General features: G+C 57.1%; 1 protein-coding gene across 1 annotated transcript in view; it reads right to left on the bottom strand.

Annotated features, from left to right (window-relative positions):
• Nucleotides 1-14930, bottom strand: part of AHNAK (AHNAK nucleoprotein) — a 36166-nt gene extending 21236 nt beyond the window's left edge. Inside the window, exon 1 of the mRNA XM_073352158.2 lies at nucleotides 14751-14930. The gene's annotated coding sequence lies outside the window, so the exon portion shown is untranslated. The remainder of the gene's footprint in view (nucleotides 1-14750) is intronic.
• Nucleotides 14931-15414: the final 484 nt, after the last annotated feature.

The following is a 15414-nucleotide window of genomic DNA, read 5'->3' as shown; positions in this document are numbered from 1 at the left end:
TTTTTTAATTGCTTCAATGGGGAATGAATTGAAAAGCTGTACATAAGAGCTAAATAGTATTCTTTAAAATTGATAAATGTTCATAAAGTCAAAATAAACTTTGAGAGGGAAATCCTGGCCCCACTGAAATCAATGGGAGTTTTGCCTTTGACTTTAATGGATTTCACCGTAAAAGAACAGAGAGGTGTTTAAAAAAAAAAGAGAGAGAGATGCAAAGCCAGGAGATGTGTATCACAGTGAAACTTTAAACAAACCCCAACACTTGGATAGGCAGGAAATACAAAGTTAAGGTTTTCTGGAGGCTTCAACTATGCCCACAGAACCTCACCCCAAATTCCTGAGACCAGCCCGTGCCTGCATGCCATGCATTTGTGCACCACACTGCAGCCAGAGCTTCCCAGCACAGAGTGCAGTATGTGAAGAATGGCACATGTCAGAGAACGTGAGAGCCCGGGTTGGGAGCAGGGATTGTGGTTCATGGCCAGCACCAATGAGCTCAGTAAAAGAAAAGGTTTCTTTGAATGAATTGTTCCTAATCAGGCCAATGGGAATAGCTGGACACCCCCACCACCATGGTCTACAAAACCATTCTTTGGTCAGAGGCTTTGCTGAGCAGGAAGGGGTTAAGTAGGGATGAGGAAAGAGACTTGATGTAACAAGTTGTGGGGGGGTTGCTTGGGCCGGGCCGCCCATGGGACTGTCACCACCAGGGGGCGCTGTGCCTCTGCTAGTTCTGCCTGGTTGGTGTTTGTCGGCAACACCCACGCAAGCTGCCCCACCTTTCCTCTTCCCTAGCTAGCAAGGCAAAGAAACTTTCCCATTTCCAGAAAGCACAGGCCCCAGGCTGGAAGCGCTACAAGGGACCCAAGCCTGCGAGGGACCGAGTGCTCAGTGATGTGTCAGCTCTTGCAGAATCAAAGGCGTCTGAATTCAGGAACCAAAATTGCAACCAGAAGCATAACACAATTCAGGGAATGTGCCCCGGAGCGGGGTGCAACCTACACACCACAGCCCTTTCTGGCTTTAAAATCTATGAGCGGTTGCTGCAGAGCTCAGAAATCAATGGAAGCAACCATGAAGCTGGAGATCTGGTGCTAGAGGCTGCCTGGGGAGTATGCAAGGCTAAAGTGGACACTTCCCACCAGGAGAACTGCCAAGATGCAAATCTAAAGGAGATTGTGGAATTGAGTGAGCCAAAGGCAGTCCAAACGTTTCGCTTAAAATCCGAAGAGAGGCAATAATGTTAACAACAATGTGAAGGGAGATTGGCTACCACAGAATCTGCTCCCAGATCCATGATGTTGGGCACTGCTATGTCCTGCCCCCAACCAGCTGTCCCAGCGTACAGTCCCCTGGGACACTGCACTCAGTCATGAAATCCACTGAGCACTCCTCCCTCCCGCTGAACTCCGCTGGAGAGGCCAAGGCTCAGCATCTCTCCAGCTCAGAGCCCTAGATACCACAGGCCGGATAGGCCAGTCTCCTGTTGCCATCTGCAGGGCTGGCAGAACTTTGCATTGGTGGAAACTGCCCAAGCTGCAGAGAATCGGACCCAAAGTGTTTCCTTGTAAGTCCACAGCTCCCAAATGGCCACCAGCGGCAGTCAGTCTGTGTCACCAAGGCACAGAGCTGTCGGGGGATTAACCTGCATTTGTGCTTAAAACAAAACCCACCACCCCCAGCTGCTCCTGAAGAACACAGATCTGAACATGGAGTGTTCAAAAACATCACTAGGGCAAGGAATAGCAGCAGCTGTGCAACACATTGTCAAATGTAACCCTGATTGCCCCTCTCCTTTAACTGCCACACACCCCTTGCCTGCCAGGGGCACTGGCCAGCTGAGTCTGGAAGCATCACAGGTAATATTCAGAGCCACTGGACAGCTTTCTAAAGGCAACTGCTTAAACCTGAGCCCCTCCCAGCTCCCCAGACTAGTTCCTAGGTCTCCAGTCCAGATGTACTTTCAATGCACTCCCAAGTCAGGAGAAGGACAGCCTAGGGCAGGGGGAACAATGGCACCACTGGCCATTCCAGCATTTACACATTTTTAAAACAATATTTTAAAGAAAAGTTAATGGGATGTTGTCAGGCAGGTTAAACCCACACTGGATCCACCTCCCCGACTTAAAACTCAAACTGGTTGAGTCCTCCAGCATCTCAAACACCTGGGGAGGTGGGTTGTCTTTGCAAATCCATAGCATTGTTGCAGGAAAATAGTAAATAAAAACAATTTTAGTGGGTCACACACAATTATGTGTCAGGCTCCCTTTGTAACAAGAATGGTGTATGCACACGCACTCACCTGCACACACCTGTGCACTGGCAAGGCGTGTGCACACCCACCTGTGCCTCAATCGCTATACGTCATCCCATTCTGTCACCCTTCCGCTGTGCAGCACCTTACTCCCGGGCAGCTGCACAGCTGTTCACAGACTTTGGTGGTCTGCACTGTAAGGCACTCAGATCTGGCACAAGCTTCCTACTGGAGTTCTGACCAGCCCCAGAAAGGCTCTCACTAAGCAACCTGGTGGCTCTGCTCTCCTGCAGGTTCATGCAGGGTGCCCGGACCTGAGAGGCAATGTCTGTGCCACACAGGGTCACACAGGCTGGAACCACTCCACTTGTTTGGTTTCTGAGTAATTTGGAAAACTGTAGTAAAGTGGAGAACAAACTGGTTTGTTCCTCTCAGGTGGCTCAGGAGAGAGGCCTATGGGGTGGGTGTGGAGGCCTCTGAAGTGACTCAGCATGCACCAGGGCTGCTATGAATGGAGGGAGAGGCCAGAAATCTCAGCCAGCCCTCTTGAGCCTTTCAGTCCCAGATGCCAGCCAGCACAGGGCCCAAAGTCCAGCCCATCTGAGACCAAAGCAGAGAAAGAATCACATAGCCAGCTTGTTCTGCCCACTTGAAGGAAAGGCCCCAATGGTCTTTGTGTGCCTAACCCTCCTCTCTCCCCCACCACACACTACCTCCCAGCCCCATCCCACAGCTGCTGTCTTCCCCTCCCTTTAGGCCATGCCCTTGCACTCCGCTCTGTGGGGTGATCTCCCAGCATTACGCTAAGCCTGGTGCTGCAGCTCTGGGAGCCCTTGGGGGGCAGGGCACCTCCACATCATGGCATCTTATCCCGGCCATGGCAGCTATAGACAACATGGCAGGGAAAAGGTTGGGGGTTCCCTGTGCCCCCAGCAGGACCCACGGGAGATTTCCCCAAGGGAACCTGGCGTGGAGAAGGCCTTAGGCCATGGTAATACTTGTAGCACCAACACCTGAGAGTTCACAGCCCTATTCACCATGAAACAAGTGATGGAGAAGTATCCAATAAGGCACTCAATACATGTCAGTTCCACCACAGACCCGGCAACAGCCAAGCTGCAAGAGGGGAAGGTTTCCAGTGAGCGCAAGAGCACTTGCCCCTCCAGCCTGGCAAGGGGACACCCCGCAGGCATCCTGCACAGCAATGCCAGCCATGTAGTCACCAAGCTGCTGGTGCTATTCTCAGGTTCACCATGTGTTTAATTTCTTGATATTTTTAGATGCATCTGCCCTGCACACAGGTCTTTCGCTGGGCAAACTCATACTCCGGGAGGAGAGCATTATTCCTCCCCTAGGCGAACAGTACGCACAGCAGCTGTGAAACAAAAATCCCTCCCTAGTCTTGCTGGGGCTTTGCAAAGGTACAGTCTCTGTCCCTCCAGCCGTAGCTCCCCTACCCACATAGATGCACCTGGGCATGCTGCAGTCCCTCTGCCTCACTGGAAAGGTGACAAAGGCTCAGCTCCTAACCCTGGCCTCCAGCCCTGCCTCCTTGGGCAGTTGTGCACATGTCGGACATTTCAGCTCTTCCTCCCACAAGTCCCAACCCCTGGAGAATCTCACAAGTGACTGTCTTTATTTCCACACGGGGCTGTGAATGTTCAGATTCCACAGAAACCCCCAGTGTCCCGTCCTCCGGGGACAAGCAGCAGCCAGGCAGCTGGGGTGCTGAGACCATTGCCTATCATGCTGACCCACCCCGTTTCCTTGTGTTCCCCTCTTGGTCTGTCTGCATCCACCGCTCGTCCCCTGTCTTATACTTAGGCTGTGAGCTCTCGGAGGCAGGGACCATTCTTTGGTCTGTGTTTGTCCAGCAGTTAGCGCAGTGGGCCCTGGCTTATGACTAGGGCTCCAAGGTGCCTCCACAATACACATCCTACAGAAGAAACCTTCAGCAAGGGAAGGCTAAAGGCAGGAAAATGCTTCAGCGACTCTGTGTCTGTTTTAGCCACCGACTTCAAGCAGAGAGAAAACTGGCTGCACAGGGATTGTGATCCCTTGTCCCCAGGGAAAGGGTCTCTGCCCCAGCAGCCAGGCACAGGGACAGCAGGGCAGCTGGAGTTCTTGATGGCTCCCTGTTAGGGCCAGGAAGATCCCTGGGGATTCCTTCCGTATGGCAAAGGAGAGGCCTGAAGCACAGGACTCCTTACCTCTAGATTCTAAAGTGGCCAGAACAGAACTTGAAAGGCAGGAGCAGGGGACTTATCCTTGTGTCTCCTGGTATCGATTCCAACAGGGAGAAGCAGAGGCAGGGAGCAAAGCTAGGAAGCTCTGGGCCTAGGAAGACTAACCTGTCATCCCTGCTGTGGCATCATAGCCCAGAACATGGAAGAAGCTGGGACCTTCCTGCAGGGCTTGATGGCCCAGGCAGCCCCAAGTTGGGACGGGTGGCACCCCCCACCCAGGACATTATTCCTCCCCGTATTGCAAAGCTGGGTCTGAGATGGCTCGGGGAGTGCAGACTGCACGGTCCCACTCTGTGCTCACCCAGTGGCGCACACACGAGGCTCAGCCTAGCCCGGCCTCTACACTTCTCTTTTCTTGCACTCGGGTGTCAGCTCCAGGGCCAGTTCCACTCCAGGTCACAGCAGCCTTCATTCCTCCCCCGTCTCCAGGCGTTTGGAAAGAGGGAGCAGCTTGTGGCGAAGCTGCTGTGTGCGCCCAGACAGCTGCCCCACCCTGCCCCAGAGGCAGCTGCATTTCCCAGCTGGCTGACATGATCCCTCTGCATCGGTTTGTTACATGTGCAAAGAGCTGGTTTCACAGCTGGCTGATGGCAAACAAGAGAGGCTGCTGCCAGGCCCACGTAATCTGTGCTTCGGGGGTTTCCTCCAGACATCAGTGATCCTTAACGTCCTCTCCTCAGCACCTCCACGGGCTGAAACCCTGCCTGCTGCATAGCCAGGTCATTATACCAATTTGCTCCAAACACACTGAGATAATCATCCCCAGGCCTCAAGAAAGAGGAGAGCCGCACACTTCTCCCAGACCAGGGGATAATCTATGATCCCAGGCCACCGGTCAGCACCTCCAGCCTCCAATCTGCAATCAGGAAGGGTCCCGGGCAGCCACCTCCGGAGCTCCAGCTGCCATCACCATCCAAACCATCTCCAGGAGAGGGAGGACAGAGACTGGAGGCAGACCAGAGACAGTTAGGTGTCTAGGACACACAGAGCGTAGGGAAGGCACAGGGCGGCAAGAGCACTAATCCCCTTAGATCCACTGGAGACTGTCAGTTACTGTTGTGTGCACAGAGACGACGGGCTGACACAATCCCAAACCTCCACTCAGGACACAAAGGGAAGATCTGCTGAGCGAAGCTGGGGCTGCAGTGGCAGCTAATCTCGGAAAATCCATGGCCAGCACACAGTCAGACAGCCTCAGTGGAGCCCGAGCAGAGATTTCACAGGGTGAGTGAGGCAGACTCCAAGTTCAGCACCAAACCACAAATGCATCCCCTCTGCTCTAGCACAGCACCCATGTTAAACCATGTTCTATACAGCTTAAGACCTTTAGAACAAGGCTCTGTGGTTTTCACTCTTCCTATGCTCGTGCCGCGAATGCAGAAGCCTCCATGCTACATCCCTGTGGCAGCAGGACACTTGTTGGGCTATCCACATAAGCGTCAGGCAGCTACCAACCAACCACTGGGCCACCGCACACACCCAGCATCCAACCACCCACTCCAATAGCTCCCACTCTGCAGCCTCTCGGCTGGGGAAAGATAAAGGCTCAAAAACTCACTTGGGGAGATTCCTGCTCCCCTAAGTCCTCTCTTGCAGTCCCTTCAGGCTGAGTCTCTGCCAGCGCTGCCAGGGTTCCGGGGGAATTGCTCGCCCCTCAGCCAACTGAGCCTACAGGCTCTGCAGAGCAAGGGGTGCGACACCACATGGCTGCCCTAAGCAAGGAAACACGTGGAGGCAGGTGGCCAGCGACCCTCCCAGGCTCCTGTTAGCAAGGCCGGCTGCAGTAACACAGCCTGTGCTAGAATACTGCCCCGCCGGCCCGGACACCCAGGGTCCTGTTCTTGACGCCCTTCCCCCACAGTCTGTTTGATCTGTGGGGACTGGAGTTAGCCCAGCTCAGGATGCCACTCCCCCCTGGCATAGTCGCTCTGCTTCATACCGGCTTAATTGTACATGGCACCAAACACAGACAAATGACTCCTGTAGCCGCTGCAGCCAGTTCTCAGGAGATTCCCCAGAGTGTTCCTCCAGCGACCGCCTGGGTGGTTACATCCCATCACACCCATGCACTAGGGTGTGCACGTGGGCACACGCGCACACATGAATGCACACACGCGTCCCCCGAGAGGTGCATACACATGCACAGACAGATGTACGTGTGCACAGCCACACAGGCCGAGGGACGCCTGCACCCCCCCCAGAGAGAGACGTACACATGTGCACACACACACAGATGTACATGCGTGCACACCCCCAGACGGAGACAGAAGTATGCACCCATACCCAGACGCACACACAGCGAGGGGTGTATGTGCATGTGTGCGCCCACCCACCGAGACGTGCATACACGCGCACACCCACATGTGCACACCCACAGACTGATGCACAAACAGACATGGGCACAAGAAGGACAACAAAGTACGAGCCCAGGAATGAGGAGAAAGACAGGACAAGGGCAAAGGAGGGTGCTGCAGAAGCTGTTCTGGTGTCGCGGAAGGAGCCTGGGATGATTCCGCACTGCACCTGTGGACGCGCCCCATATGGGGGCAAGCAGAGGAGGGAGCACCCACCGTTGCCAGTGAGGCATGTCTAGCTCTGCTGCCCACCGATGTTGGCAGGCTATTGTGGGGTCCGCTCCCGCCCAGCCACTCCGTGGCGCATGCGAAAGTCCTTCTGTGCTCTTTGCCTAGCGCCGTGCAGATTTCACACATCCGTCTTTGGGTGTGACCGCGAGGGGCGCAGGGCCGAGAACAACGGGCCGCTTTGCTCTCGGCCTCTGTGAACAAGTGGGCGCCTGTGTTCCCCCAGGACACACGGCTGTTTCCGACTAGTGCCGAGAGCCAAAGGGGGTGGGTTGTGCGGGAGGCAGAGCAGCAGTTCTCACCAGAGCCCCTGGGACAGCGCCATGTCCCTGGCGAGTTAAACAACAGCAGAAAGTCACATGACTGCCTTCGAAATCCAGTGACTGACCCAGCCAGGCACATTGGCTTCAGCCACATCAGCATCTGAATCACAAGGCAACCTCTGATTTTCTCTCTATCACCATAGTGACCCACCCATCCAGCCTCCTTACGTGCCCCTCTAGCTCTCTATCCCCATTACACCCTCCTCCATCTATCCATCCATCCAGGCATCCCCACACAGCTCACTCTCACTCTCTGTGGGTTTTAGGCTTCTGCCCATCACCCTAGTATCTGAGCACCTGCCATGTAAAAACAATAGTGGGCTCCATGGAGTCTCTGGAGAGGAGGGCTGGACCAGTGGAGAAGGGCGTGGAGCCTGGGCCTTGGGAGAAGTGGGCTCAAATCTCTGCGCCACAACAGGCTTGCTGTGGGACCTTGGCCAAGTGCCTCTCTCTGGGCCTTGGTTCCCACCTGCCCAATGAGGATAACAGCAAGGGTGTGAGAGGATAAATACAGTGTACCCCAGATGCTACAGGGACAGGGAACAGGGAAGTCTCTAAGGGAACTTCTCTCTTTGTGGGGGGAAATAGTCTGCCTAGTGTTGGAAAACTTTTCTGCATCCAAAGAGAATGGGGAAGTGAGGGCACAATGGAGGGGTTGCAACAGGAGACCAGCCACTCGCTATCCAAAGAGAAGGGATCCCCCGGCAGCAGGAAAGGGTCAGAGGGAGACTCTACCCTGTGCGCAAACATCGAGTGCATCACGCCCGCAGGCCTGTGCCAATGCAGCCAACTTCTCATTTCACAGAGGGGCCCAGAGCACAGGTTGCTGGGGCAGGCTGACAGTTCTGGTGGCTGCAAACAGGGCAGAGTCACTCTAAACAGCCGGCAGGGTGGGAATTGGGGGAGGGTGCACTATCCAGAATTCCTGCTCTCTGCTGGCCACAGAGAGTGACTACTGGCTAAGGCCTTGCTTGGCCTCAGCTTCCCCTTTGCCTCTTGGTTACCATCCTCCATAAGAAAGAGGTTCCACGCAAGCCCCGATACACCTCCCACCCCACCCCAAACCCCTACACACACTCCCCAAACCCTGAATCCTTAGTAAAAACACACTGCAAATCCTTACGCACACCACCACCACTAGGCTCCACAAATGCACACACCTCCAAATCCACTCCCCACCCCCCCATACCATTGCCAACACCCCACCCACAAACACCACCAACTCGCCACTCCTCACACACACACATTACTGCAATAGTCATTTATATAAGAACTTAGACAGGCTGACACACACCCATGCTGTGGGGATAGGTGCCTAGATAAGAACCTGGCTAGACCCATATACACACACATACACACACACTTTGTTGCTCTCACTTGTTGCAGCTTGTCTCACGTTTTGATGGCGAGCTCTCCAGGGCAGGGAACGGGCCTATATTTCATTCATCTGTGTAACACCCCGTGAGTTTATGGGTGCTGCAGAAACCATAGTAATCGCTCCTGGGGCTGGCGCTTCCCACAGCACCCAGCGATTTACCTAACCGTGTTACAACACTGGGGCAGGCCCACGCAGAGAGATCCTTGCTGCTTCATATTCGTATTGCACTGGAGCTGCAGCCTCTGCCTGTCACACCCAAGTTCCCAGAACCAGAGAGGGAGCAAGGGGTGATGAGAGAGGACACCTGGCTCCTCCTATGCCCCCTCATGTGCTCCACACTCCACCCTGTCTCCTCTATCTCTCACACTGGTAAGTCTGCTTGGAAGGGCCCCTGAATTACCTCTCACCAAGTCCTGTCCCCCATTTCCATGAGCTGTGAAAGCCAGGCAGCTTCCAGAGTCTGTCCCATGACACATTGTGCTGCCTTTGTGCCCACTAGGCAGATCCCTGGTATTTCTTACCCGCCGTACAGCAGCCTGGGCACCCAGACTGCTGCCCTCAGAACAAAGAGTCCATTGTCAAGGGGTGCTGGAACAATTTGTATAGTGGGGGTCCTGAGAGCCACTAAACCAAACTGTAAATCCTGTGTATATGGAAACCACTTCAATCCAGGGGGGGCCCACCTAGTTCCAGCACCTATGCCATCATCTAGCACAGGGGTGGGCAAACTATGCCCCACAGCCCACATCTGGCCAGCCGATTTAATCCGGCCCTCTAGCTCCCGCTGGGGAGGAGGGTCTGGGGCTTGCCCCACTCCCCGCGCTCCAGCTGGGGAGCGGGGTTGGGGGCTGTTCTGCACGCACATGCCGCAGCTCCTGGAAGCAGTGCCATGTCGCCCTCCGACTCCTATGTTTAGGGTCAGCCAGAGGGCTCCGCGCATTGCCCCATCCGCAGGCACCGCCCCCGCAGCTCCCACTGGCCAGGAATTGCGGCCAATGGGAGCTGCAGGGGTGGCGCCTGCGTATGGGGCAGCGCACAGAACCACCTGGCCACACCTCCGTATAGGAGCTGGAGCGGGGGACATGCCTCTGCTTCAAGGAGCTGCTTGAAGTAAGAGCCACCTGGAGCCTGCATCCCTGACCCCCTCCCATGCCCCAACCCCCTGCCTCAGCCCTGATCCCCTCCTGCCCTCCAAACCCCTCGGTCCCAGCCCAGAGCATCCTCCTACATCCCAAGCTCCTCATCCCCAGCCCTACCCCAGAGCCTGTAGCCCCAGCCGGAGTCCTCACCTCCCCCACACCCAGGCCAGAGCCCCCACTCACACCCTGAACTCCTCATTTCTGGCCCCACTCCAGAGCCCTCACCCCCAGCCAGAGCCTTCACACACACACACACCCAGTGTCCCAGCCCTAGCCCTGATCCCCCTCCCGCCTTCTGAACCCCTCAGTCCCAGCCTGGAGCACGCTCCTACACCCCAAATCCCTCACCCACAGCACCACCCCAGAGCCCACATCTGCAGCCAGAGCCCTCACCCCCCCGCACCCCAACTCCCAGCCCCAGCCCAGAGCACCCTCCCGCACCCTGAACTCCTCTTTTCTGGCCCCACCCCAGAGCCCGCACCCCCAGCCAGAGCTCTCACCCCCTCCTGTACCCCAACCCCAATTTTGTGAGCATTCATGGCCCGCCGTACAATTTCCATACCTAAATGTGGCCCTCGGGCCAAAAATTTTGCCCACCCCTGGTCTAGCACAACTCCCCATACACACAACCCCCACCACCACAGCCTCGCCTGGAGAGGTGGGGAAGATCCCTGTGAATGGACCAAAAAGCCCAATTGTGTCATCCAGACGGTTCCAACATGCATCTAGACCAGGGGTGGGCAAACTTTTTGGCCTGAGGGCCACATCTGGGAATAGAAATTGTATGGCGGGCCATGAATGCTCATAAGATTGGGGTTGGGGTGAGGTCTCTGGTTGGGGGTGCGGGCTTCGGGGTGGGGCCAGAAATGAGGAGTTCAGGGTGTGGGAGGGGGCTCTGGGCTGGGGAGTAGGGTGCAGGATAGGGGATGAGGGCTCCAGCTCATGGTGTGAGCTCTGAGGTAGGGCTGGGGATGAGGAGTTTGGGGTGTAGGAGAGTGCTCCTGGCTGGGACTGAGGAGTTTGGAGGGCAAGAGGGGGATCAGGGCTAGGGCAGGAGGTTGGGGTGCAGGAAGGGGTGTAGGGCCTGGGGTAGGGCTGGGGATGAGGGGTTTGGGGTGCAGGAGGGTGCACCGGGCTGGGATCAAGGGGTTCAGAGGGCAGGAGGGGGGATCAGAATTGGGGCAGGGGCTTGGGGAGTGGGGAGGGGCTCAGGGGTCCAGGCTCGGGGTGCCGCTTACCTCAAGTGGCTCCTGGAAGCAGTGGCCATGTCCCCCCTCTGGGTCCTACGCAGAGCTGCAGACAGCCCCATCAACAGGTGCCACCACTTCAGCTCCCATTGGTCACAGTTCCCTGCCAATGGGAGCTGCGGGGGTGGCGCTTGGGGCAGGGGGCACTCTGCAGAGCAGAGCCCCCTGGCTGCCCCTACATGTAGGAGCTGGAGCAGGGCCATGCTGCGGCTTCCAGGAGCTGCATGAAGCACCCCCGACCCTGCTCCCCAGCTGGAGTGCCGGAGTGGGGAAAGCCCCAGACTCCGCTCCCCAGTGGGAGCTCAAGGGCTGGCTTAAAACGGCTGGCAGGCCGGATCCGGCCCCCCAGGCCGTAGTTTGCCCACTCCTGATCTAGACAATCCATGGGCTCTTTGTCAGAAGGAGAGAGGATTTACAGACAAGTTTCCATTCCAAACACAGACAGGACGTGGTCCTGGACCTTCACTGGGGTATCCAGTCTAGTCTCCTCATTGAAGCCCGTGCACTGCGGTGCACAAGGCAGATAGGCAGGGGCAATGCTACCGTCACAGAGAAAGCAGCTGAGAAATGATCCCTGGGTGGCGGTCCATTCTCCGACTGCATACGCTTCCCCTTGTGCTCTGCATCTTCCCCTGCAGGAATCCCTGCTCTTTGAAGGAGGGGAAGAAGGAAGTCAGAGTGGATGGAACGGCAGCACTCTCCGAAGGGCCAGGAGATGGTCTCATGCCAGCTGGGGGAAACACACACTGCCCCCCACCCCCATCAGTTTGCCACACACTTCCAGGGGGTGCAGGGACAGTTAAGCCTCCTTGACTCTTGCAAACACCAAGCACAAGATTATATATGTAGCTACCCAAGTCCCTCTGCAAATAAGTGTATTGCCTAATAATAGGCCAAGGCACAAAAGAGCTGCAAGGGGATCATGGAAACATATTGTAACTTCTAACAGCCTCGCCCCTCCTTCCCCCACACACGCACACACACAAACCCTGTACAGCTCACAGGCCTCCTGACACTCTTTGCAAACTGCCTCAGTATCATAAGACCGCACCAAACAGGCCAGCTCCAATTACAGGGTGTGGGATACCCTGGGATACCCAGCTGGAAGAGGGACCCTGAGCTGCTCAGAGAACTGCCTTGGGAGCTCTAGGCCACAAGTCAAGCTTCTCTGCAACAGCCCCTCTCTGTCACTGACTCTGCCCCACTGCTCTCTCTTCACCTCTCTCAGTGCTCCCTTCTCTCAGGCAACCACCATGGGGAAACTGTTTGCTTGTCCCTTACGTGCCCCTAGACCCCAGCTCAGTACCAACTTACTAATTAGTGTCCTCTGGAAAAACATCCCCAGTGCCTGTAATAAAAATAACAGCTCTCTAGCCCCTGGCACTCACAGGCCTAACGGTGCTTTATGACTACGACCAAGCCACATTTGTGAGCTAGTGCAGAACTGTCATTTTAACGAGGGCCAAAGCAGTTGATATATTTTCGAATAGAACCAAGGAGTTCAGACTCTCAGACGCATGCTCTAACCAGTAGATACCAGTCCCCTCTCACGCTGAGAATAGAACCCAGGTGTCCTGCTCCCAGACCCCCTGCTCTAACCCATTAGACTCTACTTCCCACCCAGGGCTGGGGAAAGAACCCAAGAGTCCTGGCTCCCAGCCTGACTCTAATCCAGTAGGCCCCTCCCAAATACACCAGTGTTCCCAAGACTGAAGTTACATCTCCCCAAGCTTCAAAAGCCTCAAGAAGAGCTTGTCATTTTATAGACTCCTAGGTTTCCAAACCCGCAGGTGCCATACTGCTCATCTAATCTGACCTCAATAGGACAGGCCAGAGAATTCCAGCCCGTAACCTCGCTCTCCAGGGAATGGTACCTCCAGCGAAGAGAAGGCTCCCCACAAGCCCTCCCCATAGCGAGTGACAGCTGAAACGCAAATCATCACTTGGTGCTTAGGCAACCCAGCTGACAACCCACAGGGACCACAGCACCAACCCCTGAACTCCTGGCTGCCCTGCACAGAGTTCTCCATCTAACACTCACACATCAGTCCTTCTGTCTGTCTGATACCTCCACTTCAGTCTGTCCATCTCTCCAGGCCTTTGGGCCCCACTCATCTCCAGTTTCCCAGCCCAAGTACAAACTGATCTCTGACTTCCAGATACAAGGGTCTCTCTGCACAAAAAACAGGTCCCTGTGAACTGAACTTGGAGCCTGCTACCAGCCATTCTGGGCCCTTTGCCACAGGAAACATGGAGTTAATCTTGAGTGGCAACAACAGTCAAATAAACGTTTGTAGGAGTGGAGCCTGAAACAGGCTGCCAGGCCCGGAGCAGCAGAACGGGAGGGGGGCTCCGGGCCCTTCTCTCCCTGTGAGTGCGGAACAAAGGGACTGGCCCTTCAATCAAGGGCTGGGTCAGTGTCTAGAAAGGGGTTGTGACGGCCCCACGGGCTGCGCCGAGGCAACACAGCGCTGCCGCCTCCAAACTGGCGGAGAAGGTGCCACACCCTGAGCGCGACTAAGCGCAGCGCCCGAGCCACCCACCAGCCCGCAGCGCCCAGAAACCACAGGCGTGGGGCTCCTCAGCGCCCTGCAGGCTTCCCTACCCTGCAGCTACGCGAGTTCCCCAGCCCGGCTCGCAGCTCCCCAGAGGGCACCATGCGCTCCAGCATAGGGTGGGGCGGACGCACGTTCCAAGATTGGGGGGCGCTTTGCTCCCCGACTTGAGCAGCGACACAGTTCGCCCCCCACCCCTGCACACACACACCCTGGGGCGCCTCTCACAGGCCTGCCACTGGCGACGCCTGGTTTGAATTAGTCACTCTTTCCAACCACCACATTCCACAGGCGGCTGGAGTGGGTCCAGTGCGGGGGTCCCCACCCATCGGGAGAGGGGGGCTCGGGTCAGCTCCACCACCGCGGCTGCATGGCCACTCAGCAAAGCCCCCCAGAGCAGATCCCAGGCTCCAGCGCCGCGCCAAACCGCCCCCAGCCCGAGCCCGGAGCAAGGGAAACTTTCAACACGCCCTCTATACAACCGCCACCTACACACACACACCCTGTGTGCAAACCCCGCCGATACACATCCCCCTGCATGCACGTCCCAAATACAACCCCTGCCTATAGAAACACACAACACCTATACACACCTCATATGGAACCCCACCTATATACGCCTCATAAACACACCCTATCTGCAAATGCCAGCTATATACAGCCCATATACATTCCCCCATATACAACTCCCACACACACCCCCACCCCCACAGTCCCAGCCCTCACACCCAGCCCCTCCCTCACGCACACACGCCCCCTGCAGCTGCGGGGACTTTTACCCCCCTGTTGCGCCCCCCCCCCCGCAGGCGCAGCGCCCCCAGGGCTCCCAGCCCCAGATCTAACCCGACCCGCTCCCTGCCCTACGCGCAGAGAAGGCTCCACTCTCGGGACACCCGAGGAGCGCAAACGTCCAGCCCGGGAGGGGGCAGAAAGTCCCGCCTGCCCGGCCCCAGCTCCCTGCCCCAGGTTCGGTGCCAGGGGCGGGTCCCCTCTGCCCGAGCGCGCCCGGGACGGCTGGTCCCCTACCTGCGGGTCAGTGGCTCTCAGCTCCCCGGCACAGCCATGCCCGGCAGAGTCCCGGTACTGGCCAGCCCCGAGCCCGCTCCCGGATTCCTGGCGGCGGTGGCTGCTCCCTGGCACGCAGGGTCCGGTCCTGTCCCGGCGGCGGAGCGCACGAAGTGGACGCCGCTCGGCGCAGGGCTGGGCTCTTGTAACTCAGCCCGGGCTGGGTGTGTCTCTCCTCTTTCCAGAGCCGCGCTGCTGGGAGGGAGGGACCAAGAGCCCAGCCAGCCTCGAGCAGGGCAAGCGAGTCACCCTGCCGAGCCGGGCCGCGCTGCGCTGGGCAGCCCGGCCGTGCCCGGGGGCGCACATCCCGGCCAGCCCTCCCCCTCCCATACCCAGGTGCGCCCTGGCATTGGCATACCCCAGGACAGCAGCACCCTGCTCGGGTCCCCGGGCTGAGAGCCCCTCCCACGGAGAGACATGCATCCACCTCCCCAGAAAAGCCCCCGCCCCCCCCCGCGGGGGGCCCAAGCCTGCACCCCTGAAAAACTAGAGCAAGCTGGCCCCGAGGGTTAGACTTGTGCCGCCCCCTCCTACCCTGTGGGCTCCACCTCCCCGGATAGAGGGCTGAACAAGAAGCTGGCTGTGACCCTCCCTGCCCCGGCATCCTTCAGACTGAGCTCCACTC

This window comes from Lepidochelys kempii, chromosome 7, assembly GCF_965140285.1.
Source record: "Lepidochelys kempii isolate rLepKem1 chromosome 7, rLepKem1.hap1, whole genome shotgun sequence".
In the NCBI taxonomy this organism is placed as follows: domain Eukaryota; kingdom Metazoa; phylum Chordata; order Testudines; family Cheloniidae; genus Lepidochelys; species Lepidochelys kempii.
The sequence above is the reverse complement of the archived record's forward strand: the minus strand, read 5'-3'. Positions and strand labels throughout refer to the sequence as shown.